The sequence below is a fragment of the Canis lupus genome, chromosome 23, assembly GCF_003254725.2.
Source record: "Canis lupus dingo isolate Sandy chromosome 23, ASM325472v2, whole genome shotgun sequence".
NCBI classification, from domain to species: Eukaryota; Metazoa; Chordata; class Mammalia; order Carnivora; family Canidae; genus Canis; species Canis lupus.
Window position 1 is genome coordinate 15,007,501 of NC_064265.1, and position 14,129 is coordinate 15,021,629.

A 14,129-nucleotide genomic window follows, 5' to 3' on the forward strand; every position below is an offset into this window, starting at 1 on the left:
TTGTGACACATGTGTTTTTATTCTTTCCTAAGACACCGTGGGACCCCTCAACTTTTAAGTCATAATATGAAAATCCCATTTTGTTATTATTCTTATAAACGGTGAATGATTGAGCAATATTCTCCAACTAAAGGCAAACTGGGTGTTATTCTTAAATAGGATGGTCCTCTGAGGAGGGCCCATAATTTCCATTTTTTATACCAATTCAAACTATTTTTCCATGTTTCCCTTTATAACCAACAGCAGACATCAGCCAAGCATTGGGCTAAATATAGGGTTGAAGTCTCTAGACATGGGATAGTCAGTAGACCAAACACAGAGACTCACAGGGGCACCAACTCTCTGTAAAAACTGTTCTCCACATACTAGATACTTAATATTAAAGTCACACAAAATATCCAAGCATAGAACTAGTTTTCTGCTGTCAACTATTCACATACAACAATGCATTATTTGAATCACTTACAGTTGAGAGTCAAGCTTATTTGTAGAAAGCAGCTTTTGACTTTAATCAAGTCTCTTTATGTCTGCATTGAAAAAGTTTCTCCTTTGTCACTAAACAAAAGGAAACTCAATTTTTTTTCCTGATAAAATGTTTATGAAATACACAGAATAAATCCTGGCACATAGTGGGAGCTCAATGTCTTATGGTTTCAAGCAACAAGAGAAATGCATGGTGCCTGTTAATCATTTGGCAGGAAAGAATACAGAGGGTATTCTGGGGTGAAGGAGAATGAACTGAGTAAAAACCCAAGAGTGGTATAAGCATGATGTGTCAGGAGAGAAAAGTGCCTGGCCTGCTTAGCGTTAAAGGTAAAGGTTGAAACCGAATGAACGGTACTGTGAGTGGATCCATATTACGCAGATACATTAAGCCCACACTGAGGAATTCAAACTTGATAGAGAATGGAATAACAAGTCACAGGATTTCAGCAGGTAAGGGACATGATTAAAGTACTGTTTAAAAGAGGCAAATGAATCTGCCAAAGTATTGAGTCCAAATGCTCTCAACAAGAACTTGTGCTCACTGCAGCTATGTGATAAATGGCTACAATTCTGTCCCAGTTTCTAATCACAACCCAAATTATATACATGATGATTTCTTGGTACTACATCCATGTATGGAGAACCTAATATGTGGTTAAGCCATTTGTTATTTTATTCTCCCAGACCTTCACTGGATAACTTTTTCAGGTTTCAAGCATGTGCTAAGTACAAGTGAATGAGAAATGAACAAGATACAGTCTTTATGTATTTATTTTTTCCTAAAGAAGTTTATAATTCTTGCTCTTAATAGGCCCATGGTCAAAGAAAAATCACTAACTATACCTAGTTTGTTAAATGCTTGCTGGACTCTTGGGAGAACAAAGAGTTTTATTAAAGGGTACAGAGAAAGCATACTTGAGCCAGCTTGGCCAGGTGCAGAGGGAAAAGAAAGGCTCTGAAGACTTAATGCTCATCAGCTAAGTCTTGCAAGTCAGGGAAGAGCAGAGAAACAAAACAGGAGAGGGATGACATATGAGAAATCAAGCAGCCAGGCTTCAGGACAAAACAAACCTGAATTTATTTTCCATATTTGCTATTTTATAGTTGTGGGGGCTTGGGCAACTTCCTTGTCTCTCATATCTATAAAATAGATCATTATAACAACTTGAAAAACACTGCCATAATGTTTATAAAGCTATTAGCATAACTTCTGTACATATTAAGTGCTCAATAAATACCAGACTATTATTAAATGGAGGAGGGTGGATGATGTTTTAAGCATAGGGAATAGGTACTTGATTACCTTTACATGTGGCATGTAAACAGATAGGCCTGGACATGTAAGAGATGAGAACTGATCAGGACCATTGGTGTGGCCACATGAGTTGCTCATTGTACAATTCCAGTTGTGCTATTTATAGGGACTACAATGTGAATGTTCTGACAGTCCCAGAATGCCACAGGGCTCACATTATCCAAAAAGCACAGTAGCCTTTGTGTTAGAGAGTAGAGGACAGGCTAGATCATCAAAGATCTTATATTCTATGATAAGTAATTCAAAGTTTATCACTTTTGACATCTCATTCCAGATGATAGAGACCTCGAAATTTACACATATAATTGAATTTTAATAAAGATATACATCTTTAAATTTTCCCATTATTGAATAAATAAATGTTTTCTACTTTGCATTTCAATACCATTAAATTATGCTGACACTGCTCATTAGCATTGTTTTTCTAGACAGCACAATTATTTATAAAAATATAATGGAAATTCAAAAATCAATATATCACCATACAAAGAATCCTTATAACCTGTAACCACTGTTCCAAGATTCCTTCAAGTCCTTAGCCTTCTGAATGCATTGTTTTTATACAATTGTGTTCAGATATTAAATACACAATTTCATAATTTGCTTCCCCTCCCCATCTTTTAATGGATTAACTGAGAAATACTTACTGGCCCTTATTTTGTGCAGGTCTTAGTTTTGCAGACAGAGTAAAATATGTTTACTCTCTCAAGAAAGTCATAGTCCAGAGGAGAAGATATAAATGTCAACCAATAATAACATCTCCAAGCAAAAGTATCTTCAGTAATCATCATACATCATGTATTGACCTAGTTATTAGCAGAGCATACATAGATTTTTCTATTTTTCTTTTTCCCAATTAACATCATACTGCAGCTAGTTTTTCATGCTGTTTCAAAGTCTTAATTATCTTTCTAAATTGTTGTAAAACACTGCTTTAACCAGAGTTCTGTCATTCCCCATTTTTGCATATTTGGGTCATTTCTGAGTTTCGGTGATATAAGGCAAAGATTGCATTAATGTCTTCAGCTTTTCCAGACTTAAAATATTTCTTTGAAAAAAAAATGATATGATTAAATTTATTTGCTTGAAGGTTTGCAAAGTTTAGTGACTCTTGAAATGCAGTAATAAAAAAAAACACTTCCGCTTTTAAATGAATCTCATAAAAAGGAGGGATTCCCAATGCCCCTCTAAATTGATCTTTTTTCTTGGCTGACTTCTCCTGGAAAAATGATCAATAATTTCACCAATTATCAATAATTTCCACTTTGCTTGGGTTGATTTTTATGGATTAAAAAATCCTAAGGTTCTGTGCACTTTAAGTGAGCTTCTGCTCCCTGGACCAAGGACTCAGTTAAGTCTTAATGACGCACACATTACCCGGAAGGTCATTTTTTTCCCTGCTGGCTGGGATAGCTCCGACGTATGTGTGACCTGGACAAAACATCAGTCTGTTTTCTGGCTAAAGAGAGGGAAGCATTTCCTCTCTAAACTTAGAGACCAAGTTTGTATTTCTGGAGTGGATCTGAAGGTCATAGCCTCTATGTTTCCACATGTGTGCAGTTAGCTAATGAGGGCTGGGAATTCTGAACACAACCATCTACAAATTGTTTAGAGAACAAAGCCCAAAAGAAACCATTTGCCACACAGAGCTTCAGGTAATTCTTTACCTCTTGAGTTAAATCTAAATGAGAAAGCCTTAACGTGCCTTCCCCATTATTTGTCCAAAAATTCAAGGAACTGGCAATGTCAAAGTGAACTGGTTGCTATGGAGGACCACAGATGCCAAGTCATATAGGATGTTATAGTTTCTGATGCCTAAGAAATTCATAGATGCCTATTGATAATAATCTTCAGATTGACTAGAAACCTGACAAAATACACCTATGCCCTGCCTAACAATCACTTAATTTTGATTATAAATATAAAATGGTTGCCTTGCTACTACACTATTTCCTACAAAAATTCCATCAACAAAAACAGACTAAATGCAAATGATGGTGCCAGAGAAGTAAAATAATTCTCTCAATAGCCCCAGTAATGAGGACCTAGTTTTAAGTTCAACATTTGAAAGCAGAATATTATGCCTGAGACATGTAACTCTCAGGGACCAGACAAGGAAGAAATGGTATCACAATCCAAACATTCTAACAATTCAGACTCAAAACTTGGGCAAGGGATTCTAGAGTGAAGTCAAGGGAATAAAGCATGTGCCTAAATAGAGCTCTTCACAAAACTAAACACAGATGCTTAAAGTTTCTTTAAAACACAAGGGAATGAGAGATCAGGCAGCCTTTGGGTTGGAATTAGAAGCTTTAAGGCAACTTGAGACAATAGGAAACTATGTGGCTGGGGGAAGAACCTTTTGAGAAAAACCAGATTGAAAAAGGAAAAATTGACACAGGCATTTGTGTGTTTTGCAGCAAGTACTAGTTTGTGGATAAATTCAAAACATTCAAAGTCTTTTTGATCAGACTTTATCATACTTTTAGAATCCCAATAAGAAATTAGTTGTTTGTCCCTGGGCTCATCCATCAAGGAGATAATGACCCCAAAACACTGTTCACAGCTAAGTGCATACTATTTAAAGGAAAGAGGGGAGCCTGGGTAAGTAATTGGGATAGAGTGGCCTCTTCAGAGGTCTTAACCTTATCCTCATGAGCAAACACGGGAGGCAAGCCAAACAGAACTTAAATAAGATGAAAGAGTGTTTGCTGTGAAACTCTACCACATAGGCCCTTTAAGAAAGCACATGCCTCATTCTGAACCCTGGGAGGAAGGGAGATTATCAACTGCACTTTGTCTTCCTACCACCATCCATAATCCTGTGATATTCTCCTACTTAAAACTGATTAAAGTGCTGCCCACTTTAAAGTTAACACAGGTAAAAAAATAAAAAATAAATAAAGTTAACATAGGTAGAAAGCCAGACAAATGTAACTTAAGGGCAAAATTGAAGTTAACAGAAACCATTCTCAAAAAAAGTATATGGAATGAAACAAGATGATCAAAATATTTTCAAAAGATGTCTATGCTTTCAAGGCACAATATGCACACTATTATTATTGTTATTGTTATATAACAATATAGTTTTTGTTAGTGAGTGACAGAACAGAGTTAGAACTGCCAGTCAATGCTGTCTCCAGTGGGATGGAAGTGGGTGGGTAAAAGCTGCTGCACATCTTTTTTTTTTTTTTTTCCCAAACCATCCACCTTTACCCAAAATAAAAACATTGTCCTTGTGTCTGTCTGTCATTAATAACATCCAGAACCATTTACTGCTAGCCTTACTTACAGGGATTATTTTAAGGAAGGAAGAGCAAATAACCAACATTTCTAGGCTTGCTTCCTCATCAGTTAAATGGGGATAGAGAATAACCCTTGGAGTTACTTGATATCCATTCAAGAAGGCAAAGGCTATTCAAAGTTGAAGACATGCTTGCCTTCAGGGCCAAACAGGTATGCAAGTGAGTGAAGTGGGCTGGTTTTAAGAAAATTAATGGTGATTTAGCTTCCCCTAAAAGGATTCACATAAATACTTTTAAGCAGTGTTGTTCCCAAACAACATTCCTTTGTTAGACAAATTTCCCCTTTTGATGAACGACAGGAATGTTCTAAGAGACTTATAGATTCCAGTATGCTCAACCAGTATTTGACCAAGCCTGAGTTGACAGCACATTAGTACAGATATATCTCTTGCCCCCATAACCACTGCCTACCATATTTCTGGGCTCCTCCTTCCCATAGTTCACAGCTCCTCATCAACTCACTCCCCAACTCACTGTGTTAAGCAGTTTCTTATCTCCTGGGCAAACAAACCAAAGACACCATTCTTGACCCTTACTATGGGGATTTTTTTTTTTTTTTCTCATGTCCCGGTTCTTCAGTGTGTTTATTTGGCTCACTAGTCAATAGGGTTGGTCACTAGTTTGGTGGAAAATAGGTTGAAGACTTTCCTTCCTATGCTTAACGGAATTCAGATGAGAAAGATTAAAATGTTGGCAAATGCTGATGGGTCTGATAGCCCTTGAAGCTACAAAAGACTGCAGTTTAACAGTGGTACTAAAAGTCTCCCTCCCAAAACAGATAAACTATCCTCTGGTTTGCCAAGTGTCTGATGCTTCAATCAGTTCATGTACCGTGCTGGCCTTTGTTGGTTTACAGAAGTTCCCTTGTAAACTGAAATCATCTTATCCGGAAAGTTATACTCTATATACTTTTTAAAAGAATGTCCTTAACAAGAACAGAGTCAAAAGACTGACTCTAGACTACTAACTGGGGGAAGACAGAGAGAGAGAGAAAAAAAGATAGGCTAAAATGGACAACATACAATATAAATAGGATATTTAGTTGTATTAATAGTCCATATTATTAGGGCATAATTGGTGGAAATACAATAAAGCAAAGTAGAAATGTTAAATTTTTACACAGGTTTCAAGCATATATTAATTCATTAATGCTTGAATAAGCTTTTATTTGATAATTGCATATGCAGTGTTAACTCATTATGACTTGTCTTACATTATCCTCTCACAATAGAAGGAGGAAAAAAAAAAAAAAACACAACCTGATTGCTATCTAAGGCAGAACAACTTTCCCAGGACTTCTTCGGTTTATGTGATATAGTGGATGCTTAGTTATAAACAACTATAATGATTTCACTCCAAGCTTCTTTTAATAAAATTGCATTTTATTAAACTTAAACTTTAAGGCAAATCTTTAGTTAATGACTTTTAAAATTCTCTTAGGATATAGGTATCTCATATATATTTTATCCCTATCTCCCTCTCTCATACACACAAACATACTAACATACGCATGCACTTACATATTGCATACACATGTACTTGTATTTGTATAATAAATATACAACTAAGGATATTAATATACAATAACACTTATGTATGTACATCTAGTTCACCTGTAGTTACTCCAATTCAGTTAAAAACAAATTAGAAATTTAAAATGAACAGGAAAATTCTGCTTTTCATATGGGAAGTTTTGGCTTTTTTTTTTTTTTTCTTTAGAGAGGGAGAGGGGGAAAGAGAGAGAGAGAGGAGGGGCAGAGAGAGACAGGGAATACCAAGCAGGCTCTGCATCCAGTGTAGAGCCAAACATCAGGCTCAATCTCACAACCCTGAGATCAAGACCTGAGCCAAAATCATAAGTCCAGTGTTTAACCGACTTCTTAAGATTTTATTTAGTCAGGAGAAAATATTTGCAAACCATATATCTGATAAAAGATTAATATCCCAAATATATAACAGACTCATATAATTCAACAGCAGAAACAAATAACCATATTAAAAAAATGGGCAAATATCTGAATAAACATTTTTCCAAAGAAGACATACAAGTAGCCAACAGGTATATGAAAAGATGCTCAGCATTACTAGCCATCACAGAAACACAAGTCAAAACCACAATGAGATATCACTTCATACTCATCAGAACACTTATATCAAAAAGATAAGATGTAACAAATGCTTGTGAGGATATGTAGAAAAAGGAACCGCCATATAGTGTTCTTGGGGATGTAATTTAGTATAGTCATTATGAAAAATAGTGTGGTGGTTCTTCAAAAACTAAAAACAGAACTATTGTATGATCCAGCAATCTGTCTTCTGGGTATACACTCAAAGGTAATGAAATCAATAACTCAAAGATGTAGGTATTTATAGATGGGGGGTATGTACTCCCCCATGTTCATTACAGCATTATTCACAATAGCCCTATTGTTAATATTGTTCCCTAAATTAATATTGTTCCCTAAAATCTTTTGTTTTACCTCTTGCTTTTTTCATAGTGGACAAGCCCTGAGAATGTGAACAGCTGTGATATCTGCAGCATCTTATTATTTCTTCTTGAGAGACATTGTGTCTTTATAAGTGTCATAGAGAAGGTGTTCAAAAGATGCTTTATGAACACAGGTTTCTTCCAACTCAGGGCTGATGTAAGCTAAATGACCAATAGATCTATCTGGATGTCTACTAATTAAAATGAGCTGCCCTTTTCTTAAAAGAAGAAGTACAAATTAAACACAGACCTTGCTATTTCTCTCTTATTCCACAACACAGGGAGGAAATCATGCCAATAGAGACCTTGTACCACCAACATTTTATGGATAAAGAGACATTTGAGCTGACTTAGAGTCACTTGCAGAACCATAACAAATGATACTTTCATCTCTCAAATTCAATTTTTGTTTTTATAGTTTGCGATTTTTTTTAGCCATATGCACGAGGTGGTTTTTTTTTCCTCCCCCATACTCCAGGTGTCTCATTTCTTTACTAAAGGACAGAAAAAAATAGCTATTTTAATAGCAACATGAATAACCGATGAGTCAATAAGAACAATGACAAATATCAAATCAAATGACTACAAACCATCCGCTAAGCCAAATATACTTTCACTGTGACTTCAAAACTAAGGATGCGAGAATATTTAGTCTTTCTTTTTCTTTTTTTTTCTTTTACCTTTGAACTTATGAAACATGGAGTGAGCCACATAACAAGGGGTGAACAAGAAGCATTTTTTTTTCAGAACCAATTGGACTCCATTAGAATGAATTTTGCCACCTGCTATGGTGACAGAATGTCTTTGTCCTCAAATATACAAGGTTTATAGGCCTTGGAAAATCCTGATGGGTATCAAATAGCCAAGACCAAAATGTATGAAAAAAAAAATCCTTTAATACTTACACTTTTTGCTATTAACAAACCAGGCTCAATAAGTATATGCCAATTCATTAAATACACATTCCTTGAACACTGAAAATGTATTCAGAATTGCATTAAATTACATAAGATAGTAGGAGCTCTAGACCATCTGGTTCCTATGAGAAAAAAAATCCACATCCAAGGCCACAAAAAAATTTACCTGATATATGCACCAGATACATTACAAACATGGATCCACGTAATTCTGAAAACACTTTTTTCATCATAGGTACAAATAACTTCATATGACTATTGAGGAAACGGATGTTTAGAGATATTATGTAACGTGTCCAAGAAAACTAAAATTACTTAGAGATTTTCATGGTATAGACTTCCTTTGGAAAATCCCTCAAGAACTAAACTAGGGTTTTTTTTTTTGTTTTTTTTTTTTTTGTTTTTTTTTTGTTTTTTTTTTTATTCATGAGAGACAGAGAGAGAGAGAGAGAGAGAGAGAGGCAGAGACACAGGCAGAGGGAGAAGCAGGCTCATGCAGGGAGCCTGACGTGGGACTCGATCCCAGGTCTCCAGGATCAGGCCCCGGTCTGAAGGTGGCACTAAATTGCTGAGCTACCTAGGCTGCCACCTAAATGGGGTTTCTTTTGAAAAACTACATGTTTTGAAATCTTATATTTGAAAGGATATTTATTTATATGATATTATGAGTTTTCATTTTTTTATTTTTTTAGTTTTCATATTTTAATAAACTGGAAACACATATATCATATTTGTCCATTATACATTATTATAATTTTCATGTTATTTAAAATATATTTAATTTCCATATATTTATGAAATTAATGATGAATGAAAATAGTTAACTTCAGAAAGAAAAGGAATAATTCCATTCTCACAAAATATTCTCAGTTAAAATGCTTACTTGTAAAGAATAACTCCAGGAAACATGTGTATGTGTATGTCTTTGGAATCCCTGGTGTTTTTATATACCTGGCCATGTTCGTTCCTTCCATTGATGCAACCTCAAAAGCTCCCAAAGAGAAAGATAAAGCCTCTAGAATCTATGTAACCACCCTGAACTATTTCCTTAATACCTTAGCAATAGAAAATAAGTCCCATCAGAACCTTAAGGAGTTTTATAATCTAGTTATAATAATCACAAAAGTAAGAGTGATAAGGTAGCATAAGCTCTTTGACTCCAGATGATGCTCAAAGCAGCAGCATTGTAAAGTGGGATTTTTTTTCTTTTAATTTTGTTTTGTTTTTTTGTTGTTGTTTTTTGAGAGAGAGAAAGAGAGAGAGAGAGAGTACACAGTGAGCCAGAGGGGAGGGGCAGAGGAAGAGAGAATCTTAAGCAGTCTCATACCAAGGGTGGAGCACTATATGGGGCTCGATCCAGCAACCCCAAGATCATGACCTGAGCAGAAATCAAGAGTCAGACACTCAACTGACTGAGCCACCCAGGCGCCCTTATAAAGTGTTTGAGGGGATCCCTGGGTGGCTCAGCGGTTTAGCGCCGGCTTTTGGCCCAGGGCACGATCCTGGGGTCCTGGGATGGAGTCCCACGCCGGGCTCCCGGCATGGAGCCTGCTCCTCCCTCTGCCTGTGTCTTTGCCTCTCTCTCTCTCTCTCTCTCTATGTCTATCATAAATAAATAAAATCTTTTTTAAAAAATAAAAAAATAAAAATAAAGTGTTTGAGTAGGATGGAAAGAGTCTAGTGAGAACTTCTTGACAAGGTGAATTTAGGAAGAAATACTTGATACAGACTAGTAGAGGTAAGAACAGTGAACACTTTTTATATGTATTAACAAAAGTCAAATTCTACAAATAGAGAACTGAAACACAGAAGCAGGAAAGTAAACAGAATATCTGAATAAAAGGATTTCTGTTAGGTTAGAAAATATGGATTAGTAAAAGTCATGTTCAGATTATGGGAGGAAACAATATTACTATCCTATTTTATTTTTAAGCCATTTTAAACTCCATAGATATTATTTAAATTTTTTTCCAATAAAATAATTTCTGTTTGTGCAAAGAGTTAGGAAGGTAAATTATAGTATTAACTGATGCCAAAAATAATTTTATACTTAAAACAGCAGTGTTACCTACTACATTTAATATCTGTGGATAGTTTTCCTTTTGCCTCATAGGTATATTAACAGTGATCATAAGCAAATGCTGAGTAAATAAATATATGGCTATAAAAGACTTTTGAAGAAACCTGTGTAGGTGTATGACTACCAAAACATAAGTACATATTTTGCTTTACACTTATTTCAAAGACCTCTCAAAGTTTACACAGAATAATAATAAAAATGAAAATGAAATAATAATAATAGGGGACTCCTGGGTGGCTCAGTGGGTTAAGTGTCCAACTTCTGATTTTGACTCAGGTCATGATTTCAAGGTCCTCAGATCAAGCTCCATGGAGGCTGCTTAAGATCCTCTCTCTCGCCTCTCCCTCTGCCCTCCTCCTGCTTGTGCTCTCTTTTTCTCTCTCAATAAACAGAAACAAATCCCCCCAATTTAAAAAAAATGATAATAAAGAACTCTCTAAAATATTTAAGATCCTGAATTAGAAATAACGGGATTGGAAGGATTATTTTTAACAGGAGAAAACATCTTTAGTTGTAGTTATTTATGTAAGCTAGAGACAACAAATGGAGACCAGTTACCTCCAAAGAAGTTACTCTTTCTGAACTCTGGCTATAACACTATAAAAATTGGCTTTTTTTCCAAAAGATGTCCAGGATGAAAACACTAAGGAAAAGGTAACTGCTGGATGATTCTATGGAAGCTTGATGTACTAAATGAAGTTAGCAAAGTTCCTACACAAACTTACATCTTCTGAAATGAAAATAAAAGTCAATATCAATACCAAATGAAGCATATAATACAACATATATTTGTTGGTCACCTGTGATTAGTGGTAAAATTAATACTGGAATAGATTAAACTTTACAAAAGAAGTTCAGGGAAATATCCCACACTTCATTTTCCAAAGGGAAATGCAGTTGTCTAAATAGAGCTGTTTTTGGCTTTTTTTTTTTTTTTTTGAAACCTAATCCCATTATTTGAAAATTGAATAAATGTGTTTTTCAAGTCATTTTGCTTCATGGGCTTCTTGCTCAATAGACTGTGAGCCCACCTGGGGGAGGTGCCTATTCCCTTCAAAATGTAATTCCTCAGACTCATAAATTTCACAGAACATTTATTTTAGTTTGCACTGATTTGGGGAAATAACAGGTACTAGAAATGAGGCTTTCCATGGTGTTTAGTTTCTTCCTTTACCTACTTTATTTCTATGTGGACAAACTCAGAGTAGGTATGTTATTTTCTGGAAACCAAATAGTTCCATTGACACATATACACTCTACCCAGGTGCATGGCCAGAGGTAGTGGCTACCTCAAACCTTACAATGATTTTACATAAAAATATGGTAGCATATAATATCTACCCCTTCCTCCACATTCATTGGATTTAATATAGAAATCTCTACTTCCCTCTTTTGCTATATAAATACTCCCAGTCAGTAATGAAGAAAATTAAATGATAAATAAATTGAATACTTCCAAATCTGTCCAAGTATATGGCCTCGTATCTAGTTACTTAAAATACTTTTTAAAGACTGCATGGGGCATCTGGTTGGCTCAATCTGTTGGGCACACGATTCTTGATTTTGGTTTATATCCTGATCTCGGGGTTGAGGGGTTGAGCCCTGCACTGGGCTCTGCGCTCAGTGGGGAGTCTGCTCGGGATTCTTTCCCTTTGCTGCTATCCCCACTTGTGCACTCTCTCTTTCTCTCCGAAAATGAATAAACAAATCTTTAAAAACATATGTAACATGGCCATGAATCTAGAACTGCCAAATGGATTCGTTCACATCCCTCCTTGAAACAATCTAGGAGGGTTCTATCCTTCTCTATAAAATTAGTAGAGCATGCAGAATTATTTTTCTTAAAGAAGAAATAACAATTTATGATTTCATTTAATAAAGAATGAATGATATCCTCCATGGATGATTTCAGAACTTTTAGATACTCGTCTTCAACTTTGATTTTAAGGGCCCAATGAAATGTTAAAGGCAACATTAGCTTCCATAAATATAATTCAACCAGCTTGTGACAACAAAGGCAGAAGGAGTATTTCAAACTCTTAGAAGTTGGTATGCTTGGCACACACTAACTACGCTTATATCCTATGGCTATTAGGCATGGAAACTTTCTATGGAATATCCATTACTCATTCCCTCTGCTCTAAACACATAGTCTGTCAGAAAAATAGTGTGGGGAGGGGTACAGAGGAAGCCAAACTTAAAACGCAGGAAAAGGCAGAGACAAGTAAATTCATTGAAGATTTACACCATGTTTTCAATGGCTTCTTTCATTTAATTTCCCCTGGCTTTTTAAATTAGCAAATATACTGGACCCAGAGGGAAACATGGAGAAAAACAGAAAAACAAACAAACAAAAACACAAAGCATTGCAAATCTCTGTGACTTGTACAATAGCCCCTATTTGCTCCTTGCATTTGAGTATCTGAATGAACTGTGGTCTGCTTTTCATTATTCTCCATCTGGAGCTGTTGCCTGCTTTGTTCAGCAATTTCTGGTCATTTTGGCCTGACGGTGACTGTTTTGTTTTATGTTGCCATATTTTACAGAATGAAAGCTGCCACAGCCACCACCCAAGAAAGAACAATCTTGAAAACTAGAGGTTATGTTGAAAGAGTTCTCCATGACCCTTTCCAGAATAGAGAATGAGTGTGTTTCTCTGGGTCTGCCTACTGTACAGAACTTCAGAATGTGAGTGGGATACAAGGACGGAACAAAAGCCTTTCTTTCAGATGCTAAGTTAGGGTTAAGACTAACATTGAGCTAATACATCAAGGTTCATTTTGATGCTTTTTCTTTCCATCTCCAAGGAGACTAGTGAATGTACTTCCTCACGCTACAATACACAGTAACTTGCATGTAATATACTGCATGTGCAACTGCTCATGAAAAATTGAATTTATATCATGTCTTTAAAAACAAAAATAAATAAGTCTTGTCTTCCCAAGATTTGGTTTTAAATGCATAGCCTGAGTCTAGAGGCAAAGTTGCAAATGGTTCAGAAGCAAGTGTCTCAGAGAAGACCAAATCCAATTTGCATTCTCTAATGACAAGCCTGGTGCTCTTAGTGATTTTGTTTGAAAAAGCCGCCTCACTCTTTCCATCTCCTTCCTGAAGAAAGCCATGGTCAAGAAGAACTCCATTTATGCTGATTATTTAAAGATGCAAAACACAACATTAACTCCCAATCCATTACCACTTTCACCTGACATTTCACAAAAAAGCAAATAAATATATAGTCACAGGCTCCTCGTATTTCATAAAAAGAACCACCAAAATACAATCAAAACCAGATCATTTTTCCAAAAACTGTTTTTCTGTTTGTTTTGCCTGAAAAGACAACAGATTTGGAGAAATGTAAAATTGATAATAATCTATCACCCATATTCCCACCACCTTAATATATTTTTTTTGTTTAATATCACCAGTATTTTATACTATAGCTAACACCAGGTTTGGTTGAGTGTTATCCATATCCATTTAACTATCAAATCAGGCCATATTGTTATTATTATCATTTTATGGATAGGTTAACTGAGGC

General features: G+C 35.6%; 1 protein-coding gene across 21 annotated transcripts in view; it reads right to left on the reverse strand.

Moving 5' to 3' along the window:
• Nucleotides 1-14,129, reverse strand: part of RBMS3 (RNA binding motif single stranded interacting protein 3) — a 1,287,947-nt gene that overhangs the window by 474,086 nt on the left and 799,732 nt on the right. The window lies entirely within an intron of this gene.